The sequence below is a fragment of the Notamacropus eugenii genome, chromosome 4, assembly GCF_028372415.1.
Source record: "Notamacropus eugenii isolate mMacEug1 chromosome 4, mMacEug1.pri_v2, whole genome shotgun sequence".
In the NCBI taxonomy this organism is placed as follows: domain Eukaryota; kingdom Metazoa; phylum Chordata; class Mammalia; order Diprotodontia; family Macropodidae; genus Notamacropus; species Notamacropus eugenii.
In genome coordinates, this window is record NC_092875.1 from 17,159,423 (window position 1) to 17,177,287 (window position 17,865).

General features: G+C 41.1%; 1 protein-coding gene across 3 annotated transcripts in view; it reads left to right on the top strand.

The window, feature by feature from the left end:
• Nucleotides 1-17,865, top strand: part of TTC28 (tetratricopeptide repeat domain 28) — a 702,579-nt gene that overhangs the window by 85,166 nt on the left and 599,548 nt on the right. The gene's annotated exons all lie outside the window — the stretch shown is intronic.

A 17,865-nucleotide genomic window follows, 5' to 3' on the forward strand; every position in this document is an offset into this window, starting at 1 on the left:
TAGAGGTAGAGACCAAAGATTCCCGAGAGAAGCCTCAGTGAGTGTGAATGAGAGTCACCATCTGACAAGAGTTCCTGTGGCATGATGACACTCTAACTTGGTGACTATTTGGATGGTTTTCTTCATTCTAGAGCATCTCCTGAAATTGCAAGCTGCCTACACTTTCTCTCTGACAGGGGCTTTTTATAAGTCCCGGTGACTTGTTATCTTGTTAATGTCTCTACAGGTAGACGCTCTTTGGCCTGACTTGTGCCCTTGTGTTCTTTACTGTACGGTGGACCTCTCTGACTGTGCCCTAAGGGCTGCCAGAATGGAGAGCCAATCAGTGTTCTCACTTTGGAAAGAGGTTACTTGTATGGAGATGCCTTGTGTCTTTAGTGTAGCGCTAGTAGAACTACCCTTGTTCTCTGCACAGTTCTGAGGTGCCTTCAGCTGTTTTCCTTCTACACCAGGAAGGGACTGGAGAGGGTCAGCTGGTTCAGTCCCAGACAGATGAAGAAATGTTGCTGCCTCTGCAGCCCCATGGCCCATAAGTGATAATCCATCTAATTAACTAACATTTATTAAATATTCTTTGCATAGCACTTTATCAACTGCCATTTCATTAGAAGTAACGAGTCCATTCTGATAAATGAACGACATCTTTTAACCTGGCAGTCACAGGGTTGGGCAGTGGGCACCCTCTGTCCCAATGTACTCATTTCCTTGTTGTCTTTTTGATGGGATGATCAAAAAAGGAGTAGAATAATTGCTGTTTGCTTCACATTTTTAATTTCTCTTTCATGCCCTCTGCTTAATGACAGAATTAAATTTGTATAGTGTTTTCCAGTTAACGCAACACTTTCATATGTAATATGTCATTTGAGCCTCAGGACGACCCGTGATAGGAGAAGGACAAATGACATGATGCTCATTTTACAGATGGGAAACTGAGGCTCAGAATGATGGAGTGATTTGCCCCAGGGCATCCTGTCAGTAAATGGTGGGGCCTGCTTTTTGGCTCCATGTGTGGTAGTCTTCCCATCGCACAATGCTGTCTTCCCTCCATGTTCTTAGACGCTTGTCAGAACCAGTTTCTACTTTCTTCAGCTTTAGTTCAGGGAGGAAATAAAAACAGCAGTAAGATGTTTGCTTCTTTTAAAATGTGTATGTCTGGTTTGTTGTTTTTAGTGCCTGGGTGTTTCACAGTGTACTATTAGTTTTGGCTTTAATTTCATAAATTAGAAACTAAGGGGCCGAGAGGTCAGGATGCGGCAGTCAGGTACCTCAGTTTTGCCTTCCTCCTGACGCCGTCCCCAGCTCATCCCATGTAAAGGATATGGTTGTTTGGACACAGTTTGCATTTGTCTTCTCCATGAGAGCAGAATTTTGTTTGTCTTTGTATCCCCGGCATTTAGCACAGTGCCTGACACATATGGGGATTTAGTAATGCTTGGTGGCCGTGTCACTGTTCTTCATCAGTTTTGTGTCTGAGTCTTTGTGAACCCATTTGGGGTTTTCTTGGCAAAGATCTTGGTGTGGTTTGCCATTTCCCTCTTCAGTGTGCTCCTATTTTACAGATGAGAAACTGAAGCAGATAGGGGTTAAGTGACTTGCCCAGGGTCATCTAGCTAGTAAGCGTTTGAAGCTGGATTTGAACTCAGGAAGATGAGCCTTCCTGATTCCAAACCCAGAACTCTATTCACTGTGCCACCTAGCTGCCATCATATACATATATACACCTATAGAAATAATATATACACATCTATGGGGAAATATATTCATATATAAATCAAAGAATATACATATACAGTAATATATGAAATGACATGTACATAGACACATACATATTCATATATATGGAAGAATAGATACGCACACATATATACATACAGTATATGTCTTTTCCTTTCCATTCGTATTGTCACCAGTTTGGTTCAAACTCTTAATACCTTGTCTCTTGCTTTAGTGGCCAACTGATCTTAGGATCATAAAGATCATTGATTTAGGGTATAAGTGCTTTAGAAACTATAGATGAGGAAACTGAGGCACAGAGGAGAAGGTAGGATACCTTCCCAGGTTCCCATAGCCAGTGGCACCTAAGTGGTGAATCTGGAATTAGGAAAACCTAAGATTCCTGCCTGCCTCAGACATGCCTTCCTTGAGCGAGTCCCAATTGTTTTTAGCCACATTTGCTTCATCTGTAAAAGGGGGATCCTGATAGCCCTGCCTCCCAGGGTTGTCATGAGGATCAGATGAGATCATAATGATAAAGCTCTCTGCAAACCTTAAACCACTCTATCAGTGCTAGCTATATTAGTAGTAATAGTAGCAGCAGCAGCAGCAGGATTGCCTTTGGTGGTGTTTGAACCCAGCTTTCTTGACTCCCAAGGTGCTCCAGCTGACAGATGAATCTTGGGAAATCAGGACTGGTACCTCATCCCCTATTTCCTACTGGAAACATTCAGACTTGCTGATCCCTCAGGGTGTCATCTGGCCTCATCTTCTCCAGCCAATATCCCTTCTCCCTGTGCCCTGGGAGCCCAGCTCCCCTTCCTGCTCCTCTGCTTTTGATCCTCCTGGTTTTCCAGCTTCAGCACCCTCCCCTCCTCTCCTTCTTGTTCAAATCCTATCTAAACCAGGGCTATCAGCTTAGGTTGCACCTCCTCAAGGAAACTTTCCATCTCCTCTGTCCCACATAGATATCACCTTTCCTTGCGCTCCCATTTTCCTTACCGGCCGCTCCACTCATACTAGTCTGTCTATTGTGAATTGTCTCGTTTTATTATCTAAACCTCTTGTAGATCTTGATTTCTTAATAAGATGATGTGCTTTTCAAATACATGAAGGGAAGACCTCGACCTCTTTGGGATCCCCTTCCACACTGTATACATACTTCGTAGGTGCTCGGTACATACTTGTGCAATGGAATGGAATAATAGTTCTACGACTGTATCTGGTCTGTGGCTTCTTTTAATCCTACAAGGCAAACTACAGCTGGTCTTTGTTGTTAGATCCTTGCCATGTTTGTGTTTCCTTCACCAGGGGTTGGTTGGGGTGGGGGGGTGGGTAGAATCTTTTGTTGATCTGTATTTTAGCCTTTTCTGTTTTTACCATCAGGAGTTGGTGACTCATCAGGTTTAATGAAAGCTTTTAGTTTTGACTCGGAAAACTCATTGCCAAATATCTGTCTGGCATTCACCAGGAGCAGGTTGTGATATTTCTTAGGTTTTGCAAAATTAATAAGTGTTTAGCATAGGAGTCTAGCATAACCATCTATAATGTACAGTGGTTTCTGTATTAACAAAGAGCTTTTCATATTCTGCCAGCAGCAATTGTCAAAATCACATTAGTTTCATTTCTATTTAAAATGTTTAGCATGATATGATATTTCATCCTATAGTCAGAAAATTTAATTGTAAAATAACTTTAAACTAAGAAACAATTATTAAACAGGAATTTATCTTGAAAATTTAACTCCTGCTTCCTCCTTCCTGGTTGTTCCTTGAGAGTAAGGGGTATTTTATTTTTCTTTCTTCTTCCTTCTTCTTGTGTGTTTTTCTCCTTTTTTCTCTCTCATAATCCGAGTTTGGAGGGACTTTCAGGCCATCTAATCCAACTCCTTCCTGAACATGAATCTCCTTTGACAGCAGGCAACCTGCTGCCTCCCTTTTTACTTTGGGATACCTCTAAGGGTTTGAGTGTTTCTTTCTCAAGTCTGGCCTAATTGTACTTCTACCCCTATTGCTTCCAATTCTGCTTTGTGGTACCAAGTTTCACCCTTTCATGTGACAGCTCTTGAAATACTTGGAGAATGTTGTCATTTCTCCTTCAAGTCTTCAATCCAGGCTAGCAAACAGCAAACAGTATTAAGTACCTACTGTGTGCAAAACTCTGTACTGGAAGCTGAAGATATGTCACTTCATCTCTGTCTGCCACAGGTTCCTTATCTGTAAAATGTAGATAATCTCAACACCTACCTTCCAGGTTGTTGTGAGGATGGAAGGGAGCACTAACTGTAAAGTGCTTGGCATGGTGCCTGGCCCATAGCAAGCACTACATGAATGTTGGCTATTATTGTTCTTATATCTAGGTAAAATATCCCCAGTTTTTTCAATTTCAATGTAGGTCCTTCTTCATTTCTATTCTTTCCTCCGAATGTTTTTCAGCTTCTTTATGCCCTCCCTAAAATGTAGCCACGAGAAGTAAAACTGTCTTCCAGATGAGGTCTGGCCCAGACAGGCCGCAGTGTGACTGTTACCTCCCAGGACCTGAACCCACGGCCAGCCTCAGTGCAGCCTGAGATGCTCTTTGTTTTCGTGGGCGCCTTATCTTTCTTATTCATGATGAGCTTTACTTCCTTTGAAATCCCTAAATCTTTTTCACATCAACTGTGACCTAGACAGTCATGTTTCCCCTTGAAGAACTTAACCTGTTGAATTATTTCTTGTTGCTTCTGGGTCATGTGATCAACAAGATGCAAGATTAGCCATTTTCTCTAGTCTTCACTAATTCTCAAAAACTCCTCCCAAAGAGGAATTAGGTTACAGAGGAAAACAGTTCCAGCTGTCTTCACAGGCCAGTGCGCTAAGAAGCCTAGCAGAGTACTTTTGTAATCAATAATGGAATATAAGGAAAAAGGATTACAACCACCGAGATCTCAGGAGAGAAAAAACTCCATTAAAAACCTAGGCTATAAGCATGGAGATTAGCAGGGAAGATATTAAAGAGACGAAAAGATGGGTACCAAGACATCTAGATGACGGCAGGGATCTCTAAATAAATATCATAAGACAAAGGAAATTGAACCACCACCTGATGCCCTAGAGGGCCCTCTGATTTCCTCAGAGAGCCTGGAACCACAGCCAGATGTTCCCAAATGGCTCATGAGAAAAATCAGAATCTGGAGAGAATCTAAAAAAGGAACAAAATGGTAGAACTTGTGGCCTAAATAGCAGAAATAATCAGCAGAATAGAACAAGTTGAATCCACAGTGGCAAGGAGAAGCAAAAGAAAGACTGATTGACTGGGAAGACCGATGTACAAAAGATTGACTGGGAAGACCTATGTACAAAAGAAAAGAAGAAAACAATGCCAGTGGTGAAGGAACATACAGATTGATCTTGAGGAAAGGAGGCATAGAAACAACTGGAGGAGCTTAGGCCTCTCACAAGAACATAAGTCAAAAAACTTCAAAACAAGGATGCAAGAATAACCCACAGAACTGCTCAGAGAACCAACAGCTACTTCTAAGATTCCTGTATCCTCTGGTGAGGGGGGGGGGGGGGGAGGGTCCAGAGGGAGACTCATCTGCAGATTCCCAGACCTGGGAGTGTTCAGTTGAACAGTTCTCATGACAACTAATTCTGCAAACAACCAGACGAATTTCCTTTCCTCCTCCTTGCCTTCCACCTTTCTGTTTTATTGATGGCGTTATTGGTTAGTGAAGCCTATCATGTGCCTGTCTTAGTCTGTGTCTGTAAAATGGGCACTTCTGCATTGTGTTGTTCCATGACTTTCTTCTGAGGCTCTTCTTTGAATGTTGCTTCATGTGAAAATTTCCTCATCTGTGCAATGGGATAGTAATATTGACTTCAAATCTGTTGTAAAGATGAGTCCCAATGGCAAAATGCTTTTAAATTGGCCAAATGTTACACAAGAGTTCTTAATCGTATTAACAGCTCTTTTCAATAGCTAATTTTCTTATGTATTGGTTACTGACTGCTCAGACACATTTGAAAGATTCTTTGGAAAGGCCTTGCATCATTTGTCATTGATCTTTCACATTGTTTTACCAGTAGCAAATAATGTTTATTTGTTTTCTGTGGGTGTCTTTTCTTTAAAGAGTTATCATTCATTTGGTCCTTTAGGAGGCAGTAGTGCATCAGGAACCTTATTTTCTTAGCTCTGACCCAGCAATACAATCTGCTAATGATTAAGAGAAACTTGCTTTCATACTGATTAGTTCTATAATGTTAGAGATGATTTCAACAAATTATCCAGTTCCCTGTTTCTCATAGCACTCTGAATTTCTACGTTTTGCCCTTAAAAACAAAACAGAACAAAGCAAAGCAACCACCCAACAAACCACCTACTTGTCTAATTCTGTGCATGAACTGAGATGCTGGTAACTGATAGAGGTGTTCCTCACTTTATGTTACAGTGTTGAGAGAGTCATAAACGTTGCATGTAAATTGATGTTTAAAAACTTAATCTTACTTTAAATGTAATAGGGAACTCATTATTTTAAAAAAATCTGAATGGAAGACCTTTTGTGGTCGTTTTAATTTGTTTTCTTTGATAATCTGGATTTTCATAGAATCATTATCTTTGGGTTAAAAGTAAAGAGACCTTAGATATGATTTTGTCCAGTTTCTTTATTTTACAGAAGATGTTTGGAAAAAGCTGAAGTGTGGAGAGTCTAAAGGACTTGCCCAAGTTCACATAGTGACAGGCTGAATATTTAAGCCCAGCTCTCCTGATTCCTAATATAGTTCTCCTATTGCACAATACCCAGAAGCTTTTCTACCTCACTTTTAAAGTCAAATTTTATCGTTACCTTTTGTTTTCTTATATTACCAGAATTTCTTCCAGTATTGCTCCTCTTTTAAAATTCAGTTATTTATTTTAAACATTCATAACCCTAAAAAATTTTAAGTTCTTCATTTCTTCTTTCCTCTAACCCCTCCCCCACCTCAATGGGTGGGCAAGCAATGTGATACCCATTATACATGTGGAATTCGTGCAAAACATATTTCCCTAATAGCCATGATGCAAACCGCACCCCCCCCAAACAGAAATAAAAGAAGTGAAAGTGCTTCAGTCTGTACTCACTGTTCATCATTTCTCTCTTTTGGAGGTAGATGGTTTGTTTTCATCGTGGGTCCTCTGAAATTGTTGTAGATCATTGTATTGATCGGAGTAGCCAAGTCTTTCACAGTTGATCATTGCTACATGCTTGCTGTTACAACGTCCTCCCGGTTCTGCTCACTTTACTTTGTATCAGTTCATGAAGCCTTCCCAGGCTTTTTGTTTAAACCGTTCCACTTGTCATTTCTTCTGGCACCGTAGTCCCCCACCACAGTCACATTCCACAGCTTATTCAGCCATTTCCCAATTGCTGGATGTCTAGAAGTTTGGAAGGAATTTCTGGAGGACAGATTCCTGAGATTGAATTCCTGGGATAGATTTCTGAGATTGATTCCTGTGATAGAGTCCTGGGATGGATTCCTGAGATTGATTCCTGGGATAGATTTCCTGGGATAGATTCCTGAGGGCATTTGGGACCCATCTCTGAGCACGGAGAACTGTCATAGTCTAGCTGCCCTTTTCCTCTCACCCTAGTAGTTGTTCCAATTTTTTTTCCTTTCCTCAAACTTTCCATGCCATTTTTCCCCACCACTTCCTCCACTTTCATCGAGCATGTCTCACATTTTAATGAGAAGGTAATTTTCTGTAAGCTCCCTGTTTCTCATCCTACAAGTCCTTGACATCATCCCTGCCTCCTCCTATAAAAGAATCTCTAATGAGGCTGCTATAGTCTGTCTAATGAAGAGGACGTCTTTCACCAGGGCCCAGCTATCCGCATGAACCATCATTTCATCCCATCTACTCTTTTCTGTCAGACCTCCCTCCCTACCATTCCCCATCTCTCTCTAATCTTCCTATCTAGTAGTTGCTTCTTCCAAGTTTCCTTAGAAAAATCCTTTCTAGGCCTTTCTTCTCCACAATTTGGCATGGCCTTTTCTTCCTAAAGCCATGACGCCCCATTGTAATCACTCTTTCCCTTTATTCTGTGAAGAATAAAGTACATTGTCACTGGAGTCAGAGCACAAGGGTAGACTCCCATTGCTCCCTTTCTTAGCTATGTGATCTTTTTGTGCCTTAGTTGTTTTGTCTGCAAAATGAGTTTGAACTAGTTGCTCTCCACCATCTCTAAATCTGTGATCTTGTGGTCTTTAGTTTTCCTTCTAGAATTTTCTTAGGAATTGAATTCAAGCCCAGGGATCTAATTTTCAGATTCTTTTAATCTTACCTTTTAAAGAAAATTGGGATGGGAATTGCTCTTTTCCAGTCTTATGACACCTCTTCTATTCCCCAGTGTCTCAAATGTCATAGATAGTGGCTCCAAAGCCACACCTGCCAGTTCTTTTAGTACCCAAGGATGTAGCTCAACTGGGCCAGGGCACTACTATCTACTTACTAATATTGGGTGTCTCCATTTAAAGAGGACGTCCAGGCCATCCCTCTCTTCATTTCTCATTTGGGTTTGGCAGCTCTCCTCTACGCAGTTTCCTTTTCTGTGTTGTCTTTTCCCACTGGATTATAAGCCCCTTGAGGGCAGAAACTTTTGCCTCTCTTTGTATCCCCAGTGGGTAATACAGTGCCTGGCAAGTAGCAGGAGCTTAATAAATGTTTACTGTTTAACTGAAGGTTCAGAGGTCATTCTCCTTGGCACATGAAACAGGAGCCAAATAAGAATTGAATAGGCCTGCCTTCCATCTCCTGTCAGTTACTGACCCATCTCTTCTAAGGAAGGTTTCTCTTTTGGGATCCTCCGTTTTCTCCCAATATTATTAGTTATATTGAGAGAAAAAGGAGAATTCAAAAGTAATATAACAAAACAAAGCATCTTTTCCATTGCCTTGGACTTTCCTCACCAACCTCAACTTACTCTAAAGTTCAATTTTCTAGACACTTTTCATAGGACTCTATTCTTATATTCATCATCTTCCAGGCCTTGCTTTCATTTCCTCTATGTTTATTTTAGAAATCTAAATTCTTAGTGAGTACCCTATGCATTCATATTGTACTCTGCAGGCACATCCCACTTTTCCTCCTCTTTGCAATTGTTTCCTTTTGTGTCTAAAGAATTGCTTTCTTAAGCTTCTTCCATACCCACATTATACCAAAGAATTTTATCTGTCCTCTGAACCCTTTGAAATCTGCTTTCCCAAAATCTAGGGTGCATGCCAGACTGCCCAGATCTCTTCTCCTTTTAATAAACTCTGGGATTTAATGGTCACTTTCTCCCAAGATTCCCATCATTTCCAGATTAGCAACTAATTCCTTCTTGTTAGGAAGAATCAGACCCAGGATTGACTTTCCCCTCATTGGTTCCTTCACCTTTTGAGGGATGAAATTATCACTAAGTCATCTATATTTGGCAGAGAGAGAATGTGAGCAGCTGTCTGGATAACTGAATCCTCTATCACTATTTTATCATGCCTTTGTGCTAAGATTGTGGTATGTTTCCTCAAATCTTCCTCTCTTTCTTCTTTCTGTCTAGGTGGTCTATAGTATATTTCAGTGATCAAATCTGAAAGATTAGCCTGACAGCTAGCACTGTGTAGAAAGGATTTGATCAGCTCAGGGCAGAGAAGACATATTGAGAGACTATTAAAATAATTCAGAGATACTGAGTACTTTATATGGGGCATTGGGAATTCAGAGGTAGAGACAGAGGAAAAATCCCTAAGCTGCCAGAGTTACCTGTTACCTGTTACCTAGATGTCCATTGTGATACCCATTCAGTGAAGAGGCCTCTCATCTCATCCTCTTCCTTCTGTCTGCCTCTCCCCTTCCTTCTCCTCTGCAAAGGAAGGTAAATTTGGATGGCCAGAAGCTGCCCAGTTAACTTTGGGTTTGCGGGCTAGATGTCTTTCTTTCTTTCTTAATTTCCTTCTTAGTTTCTTTCTTTCTTTCTTTCTCTCTTTCTTTCTTTCTTTCTTTCTTTCTTTCTTTCTTCCTTCCTTCCTTCCTTCCTTCCTTCCTTCCTTCCTTCCTTCCTTCCTTCCTTCCTTTCTTCCTTCCTTCCTTTCTTCCTTTCTTTTTCTTTTTCTTTCTTTCTTTTCCTCTTTTTTCTTTCTCTCTTTATTTTTCTCTTTTCTCTTTCTTTTTTCTCTCTTTTTTCTTTCTCTCTTCCTTTCCTTCTTTCTTTCTCTCTTTCTTTTCTGTCTCTTTCTCACTCTTCCTTTCTTTCTTTTTTCTTTCTTCCTTCCCTCCCTTCTTTCTCTCTTTCCTTCTTTCTCTCTTTCCTTCTTTCTCTCTTTTTCTTTCTCTCTTTCCTTCTCTCTTTTTTCTCTCCCTTCCTTCCTTCCTTTCTTCCTCCCTCCCTCCCTCCCTCCCTCCCTCCCTCCCTTCCTTCCTTCCCTCCCTCCCTCCCTCCCTCCCTCCTTCCTTCCTTCCTTCCTTCCTTCCTTCCTTCCTTCCTTCCTTCCTTCCTTCCTTCCTTCCTTCCTTCCTCAAAACTTTCAGTGCACTCTGAAATCCGTGGATTGGACAACAATAGGGCCCTGCCCAATCTCCACTTCACGCCTGGCTTACACTGATTATCAATACTAACAGTTTCTCTTTTCCTCCCAGCTTGATTTAGTTATTTTTTCCTTTGCTCATTAAAGGGACCATTCCCTGACTACTTCTTACAGAGGCCTCTTCACTGAATGGCCATTACTTCCCTCTAAGTGAGTACCTGAAAAACCCTTCACCTAAAAAGGCCAAGGTCCCCCACTGCATCCTAGGTTGTCCCCAGTCATCCTGATGAGTATCTGGTCACTGGATCCAGATGCCTCAGGAGGAGAAAGTGAGGCTGGTGACCTTGCACAGCCCCCCATTCAAAACAAAGTCAAATGCAAGTCATGTCATCACTTCTCTGATGGCATGGTCTTCTTTGAAAACGAAAGACAAACACAACAACAACAACACGTTGTGATGACTTATTTTTCAGATGCTTTTCTTCTCTCTCCACTCTTAGAGCTTTATATCATAGACATTTTAAACACACAACAATAGAATAAAGACAGTTTTCATTCACAACAAGAGGAGGTTTGCTCAAGCATTCTTTCATCCATGATCAATTAAGTGAATCAGTTGCATATAGTACCATCCTCTGCTCCAACTTAATAGTTAGAGGATCAGAATCTTCATTATCATCCTTTCTGAAATTTAAAGTCAAGCAGGCTTTTGGTGGCTACTCAGGAGGTTTTCTTTTCTTTATCAAAATGTTTCTTGAGCTGGAAGGAAACTTAGAAATTATTTCATTCAACCTTCTTATTTTATAAACTGAGGCACAGATGGTGGGTTGCACTGGACCAGGTGACTTCAATTCCTCAAGGACAGCAAGTGCTTTCTTACTATCTCCTTAAAGAGATTCTCATTAACTATGGTCAGGGCTTTTGACTCTGAATCCCAGGGTTCTTTGCCTATTGAACACAACATCTCTTACAGATTTCCAAATAAGGAAAGGGTTGAGGTGATCATAGAATACTTTATACTAATAATCAAGTATAGTGACCAGGGACTGGCCAAGCCTGGCACTCATGAGCATTGCTTATGCTTGGCCAGTATGATGCCCATGTGGGATGTAGAGTCTGTGCAGCAATAACTCTTTTTCAGTCTGCTGACCATGTGATGAAGAGATGGACTTTTGACTGACTGTTATACTGGAACTGGGCATGTTTCCAGTGTCATTTCTTTTCCTTCTCTTGCCATGAGCTGGGAGGATGGGCTACTATGGGTCTCCTCCAGGGGGAGGAGCCCTTGGACCCTCTCTTACCCAAAGCCACCATGATTGCTGAGGGAGGTAGCAGTCTTGGCTGCAGTGGCTCCTGCTGCCCGCCCACATGAGCATGTGTTTCCTGTGAATGTGTAGTCTGTTCCGATCCTCTGTGTTCATTCTTTCCTGGTTTCAGGTGCGGAGGCCATGGCCGTGTGAGGTTCAGGTCAGGAGATTTAGAGCCACCTGACAGAGTTTCAGGATCTGGGTCATGTGGGCAGCTGAGTGCTCCATGAGGAGCAGTGTTCGAAGGGACTGACTGGTTTGACACAAGATGTGAGTGGATGGAAATTAGGCAAGAGGGAGCTACAGCAATTCATCCATGGTTAATGCTGTTCTCCGAAGTGAACTTGGTGGAACAAAGGGGATGTAAAGGTAGTGCTTGGGAGAGTGTGCCCCCAGCTGTTAGGAGAAATGTTTAGACTTTTGTTCTTATTAAATTTCAGCATACTTCCCCTGCTAAAGCAAATTGATGCTAATTGGTTAAAGATACTGAAGCCCTGATCGCTGGACAACGTGCAGTTCTCTGGCTGAGTTATCACGGAATCCCTTAAAGAATGTAGCAGTCAGTAGTACCAGAGAAAGGAACTCTAGCCAAGCAAGAACCCTGGATAGTAAAGAGGAGCACCATTCAAGGCCCACAGAGCATGACTTGAACAGAAAGTCCCAAGTCAGGAAGTAGGGCTAGAGGAAAGCACACAAATGATGTAGAACTGTGATGGACATTGGCTTGCCTAGAACACTGATGCAGAAGAGAGTAAGTCATCTCCATGTCATCAGGCAGTCATCCCCAGGCCTCTGGAATTGGCTGTTACCATGACCAGTATTCTTATCCTTCAGAGTTGTCATTCCCCTATTTCTGCTCACTTCACTCCATGTCAGTTCATACGAGTTGCTCCTTTCATCATGGCATTCCATCACATTCATAGACTGTAATATGTTCAGCCATTCCCCATTTGATGAGTACCTTCTTAGTTTTCAGTTCCTTAACACCACAAAAAGAGCTGCTAGAAATATTTTTGTGCATAACAAGTAATTTTCTTCTTTCTTTGAACTCTGGGGTATAGACCTTGTAGTCATATCACCAGATCAGAGTATGCATACTCAGATGCAAGAAGGACTACACAACTTTAGACATGGCCCTTGTGGGAATTTGTTTCACTTGACTCTGCATATTTATTACAAAGGCTTTGTGATTTTTTAAAATTTTAACTTCATTTTAATATTTCTTTTTGTCTCATAGGGTTAGTTAATTTGTTTGGTCAATTGAAATGTTCAGAAATCTGTTACTTGGCTAAAGCTTTATACCACCAAATGCTTGTACTAAGTGTTCATTCTCCTTCCAAGCCTTTCTTCCAGTGCTGTCATTTTCCAGTTGTTTCTGTAATTTGCCTTCTCCAGCTGTGGAGACAGTTCCTGGATCAGACCCACCTTGAACTGCTAACTCCTGCCTCCTGTTCCACTTTCCCCAGGCCATAACTTTCTGCTCCTGCATGATGTGGTTTCCTGGACCTCAGACAACATAAGATCACCACCTGCCACAAGGTCAGACCTCAAGGCAGAATCTTGAACAGTTTAATTACCAGCCTCTCTCAGAAGACCTCCAGTTGCTGAGATTTTGCTTGGACTCATCCCTCAGTGATTAGCATACTTCCACACCTTCCTATTCTCTTCCTAGTAACCTGAACCCTCCCATACTCCTCTATCCCAACTTTCTCTGCATATGCTTCTCTTTTTTGAGACTGTTCTTTGAGATGTATTCCCAACCAGTTGTTTTCTTAGCCACTCTGGAATCAACTTTTTCCAATTCTACTGATTATTTCTGCTGTGTAAGAAATACTTTCTGCCATTTGTTCCCTTTTAACTTCTCTCAAGATTCTGATTTCTCCACTGTTTTCATACTTTCTTGGGAATTCACGATATGTCATTTCGTGAGCTATTGGTTCAATTTCCTTTGTCTTATAATATTTATTTAGAATCATTTGCAGTCTTTTAGATGTTTTGGTAGCCATCTTTTCTCCTTATTTTAATATCTTTCCTCTGCTTTATTTATTTGTAATCTAGGTTTTTACTTGAATTTCCTTTTTCCTGAGATCTTTGGTAGTTTTAGTCTTTTCCCCTTATATTCATCTATCACTGACTTTCTAATTTCTTCTTCTGTGATGGTGGGTTTACGCTCAAGGCTGGACCTCAGAGCCGTCTCACTCTTCTCCACTGGCCTCAGTCCCTGTCACGGGTAACTTTTGGGGAGACAGGACTGTCCCCAGGTGGATGCCACTCCCCTTTCCTCTAGACCCAGTGAAATCCCACATGACCGTGACCTGCCCTTATTCCCTCAGTTCTTTAGTTCTTTGGCTAAGTAAAAGACACCCAAGGCAGAACATGGTCTTGCCTGCCTCTGCCTCTTCATTCCCTGCAAGTAGTCAGGCAGAATTGAGGTCTGTTATTTGTTGCCACAGAATGCTGGAGTGAGGACAGTTGATTTGATTATGGTTCATAGGAGGAAAAGATATGTCATTATCAGGGAGGTTGTATGGGGAGGTGGCCAAAAATCAGGAAGAGAAATGAAGCATGCTGGAGTTTTCCTGAGATTGTTTTCCTGGGGAAGTAGGTCTGCCATAGAATATGCTGATTCCTGTCTGACAACATCCTCAAAGATGCATTTGATGTTCCTGTGGAATTTTTCCATAAAAATTTTGATTAAATGGGAAAAATTCTTCATGAAAAATGACATACGGGCCTCATGCATGGTGACAGTAATATCATGTTATTGAGCATCAGGGACAGGCAGTATATTGTTGTGGAAGGAACAGTAGAATGTGAGCAGAAGACCCAGGCCTGCAGCCCAGCTGTGTGGCAGAGGACACACGTATTCTCTCTCTCAACCTTGTTTTCTTCATCTGTGAAATGGGGAACATGACCAAATTAGACTGCTGTCGTTTCATTGGAAGGGACCTCAGTGCTGACCTGGTTCAGTCCAGTCCAGTACACCCAACGAAGGATCCCCCAGTCTGCACTTGCAGACTGTTTATCACAAGGGGATGTTAGGAGGAAAATGCTTTGTCAGCTCTATGATGTAAATGGTAATTACGATTATTGTTTTAATAAAATCTCACTGAGTAGCCACTTGGAATTTGTGATCATTCAAATAGAAGCTTGAGATTAAGTTTTATCTCTATGAAAGGAAGGTCTGCTAACCAAGTTAATTTTGAAAAAAAAACCCAAAATTCTTATCTGCTTAACGAGACTAATTTTAAGAGTACTTGGGTAATCACCATTTACATATTGATGTTAATACACATCCTCCCTCTTCATTAAATTGCCTCAAGGACCTCTAACTGGCAAAACATTCTGTAAATAGCCCAATTTTTGTTCATCTATATGCTTAAAAGAAATACATTATAATTCAGTTTTTCTTGTGAATATTATTGAAGTCCTTATTTTGTGAAGGCCACTCTGTGTTGGTTGTTGGTGACACAAAGATGAAACATGACAGAGTGCTTGCCTCCGGATTCATTTGATAAAATACTCCATAATTTAGACTTTATTAATGAGCTTCAGCTAGTCAAAGTTAGTGAAGCATTATTTGACCTACTTTCTTTTAATAGCTTAAATCAATGGTTCTCACCCTTTTTGTTCTCAGGACTGCTATATAGGTAGGAATGAATCATTTAGTCCATTTCCCAATAATTCAAAGGTCTAGAGTGGTGGAGTGATTGGCCCAAGTTTATATAAGTTCCTGACAGAACCAAAGGGAGAGCCTAGGTCTCCTGGCTCTTAGGCTAGGGCTCTTAAAAATTATTGAGGATCCCCATGAAAAGCTTTTGTTTATATATTGATATTGGTCATATTAGGAATGAACACTTATTATTATAAAAATAGCTTTGACCTCCTAGACCTCCAGAAAATGTCTTTGGGTCCCCAGGGACCTTAGGCCACACTTTGAGACTCATTGGTTTGGACAATAGTGTGAATTGGTAAAGTCTTTTTCTAGAGGTGGCTCATATTTGGCTCACCATAGTCCAAAGTGTATTGCAAGAGGAACAATGGTGACCTGGAAGGTAATTCCTTTTGCTAACCCAGAGATTGGAAGAGTTTGTGAGAAGTAGGGACAGCTCTGGGTTCTACCTCATAGAGTAGTTAGAGTGACAGGAGGTGGTAGAAAGAAATTTTTTACGCAGTGGATGGAAGGCATGCCTGTACAATAGATCTAGGCATGTTGATTGAATGAGGAAATAAAGGGGTTAGTTCTGAATTAAATTTTCTGTTGGTACCAATATATATATTTTATTTCAGAAAACATGTAGTTTTACTTTTATTAGCAGCAGGAAAAGAGAGAGATTTGAGAAGCATTGGGATGCTAACATTTTGGGAAATAGCACCCCAGACCTGATGCTAACATATCTGGTTTTCAGCTTAAAGAAATTTTGCAAACACATGTATTCACCAATCTAAGGAAGATTTTTATTTTGTATGTTTTGTCATATTCTCATTCTTTCTGACTTGCTTTCTGTTCCCTGTGTGCTGAATAAAGCCCACTCCCATCTGTGTTGTGTATTAGTGCTACGAGTTCTCAAGCACTAGAATGTTAGTGTTCAGGTTTGGAACTTGTGGGCAGGCAGAGAGAGGACCCATGGAAGGAGCAGCTGGGAAAGCCGGATGCTGATGAGTGATTGTCCCAAGAAATTGTGGGTGTTGAATGGAGCTCTTGACTCCCCACTTTGGTAGGACTGCTCCCTCCATGTTACTGGTCTTTCTCAGTGCTAACCTTCTGCTGAGCCACAGGACAGAGTAAGGCTGTTTTTGAGTTCCGTTTCATTTTTGAGCAACCACTTGTCTGTTCTGCATCTTCAAACCAGTCCTCAAAATAGTGTAGCCCTTCAAAAGTTGAAGCTTTTATTTTTAGCACACTGTCATCCATCTTATACATGTGTGGCTTTCTAACTTATTGATGGAGAAAACTCCAGTTTGTCCCTTGTGCTCATGAAAGTGATTTCATGGAACAGAAATGATGAAGTAAAATTGGCCTTGTGTTTACAATGGGCTTCTTTTCTAGGAGTCCTTTTAAAAATAGGATTTTGTAAATGGAGATGAATACTGCAAGGCTGCAGGAGAGCAAAGGGGAAAGAGGTGGGCTGCTCTGTGGGAGGGGAAGGGAGGAGGGAGGAGAGAGGAGGACTTGGGGACCAGAAGGCGGCTGGTAGTGAGAAATGCAGTAGTCCTCATTTGTGTCCTCATGTAACTAGGGAAGAACACACCAAAGGCTGGACTTGGTATTTTTCCTTAATCAGTCACAGCTGTTGCTCATGTGCTCTCATTCCTCTGGGTAACGAGGGAGTGTTTTCTCCTTGCCTAGGGTATCTTGAAATGGCTGCTCACCGATCACCTGGAATGTGCCCATGTGCTACAGGAGTGAGCCCCTGTTGTACTGATCGTTTTTCTTTGTGAATCACAAGTAGAATGTTCACCCCAAGTTGCACATAAAAACTTTAGAGAGAAGAATGTGACTTGACCACATAAGTATTTTTTTTATGAATAGAGCTCTTGTTTTTAATTTGATGAGCAGGGAACTTTCCAGTTCTAACCCTCTCTTTACAATCTGTCTTTAATTTGCAGAAAGATGCATTCCAATTTTTCAGACATAAAACTGTTTAATGGATTTTTTTGGATTCACTAGTTCTGCAGGCGTGTTGGGTTATCCTGAGATTCAGCATATAGGGTTTCATGGCTTTCAATCTCCTTTTCTCATTTGCACATCGAAATTTACTACTTCAATATTAAAAAAAAATTAGGTGGCTTCTCTTCTTAGCTGTTCTTAAAGAGGACACAGTTGCTGCTACCAGACGAACTGTTTTTACAGTACACGGTTACCAACCAGGTTTTCCCTCAAAGAAGAATGAAAGAAATTCCAGCATCTTGGATCATTTAGTTCCTGTTACTCATCCTCTGTGAGACATAATCGGTGTGTACTTTTTAAGCTGCCCTGTTTTGCAGACTTGGAACACTACTACTACATCTTTTTGGTAGCATGAGGAAACAAAGGGAGGATTTTCAGGGTCTGAGGCCCCCTTCCATTTTTTTTCTCCTGATGGCAGTGTAAATGTTTATGCTCTTTTGTTTCCAAGTTCCCCAGATGGACAGATTATTGGTCAGTAAATCCTACAAACTTCGAGAAGACATGCTGTTAAATAATTCAAAAAACTTCAGTACAGATGGAACTTAGGAACCTCTGGTTCTGAACTGAAAGTGACAGGTGGTAATGACAAAGGTATGTTAGGGTCCTGGGGGAATTAAAATTCACAATGAAAAACTGAATCAAAATGTATTTCTTT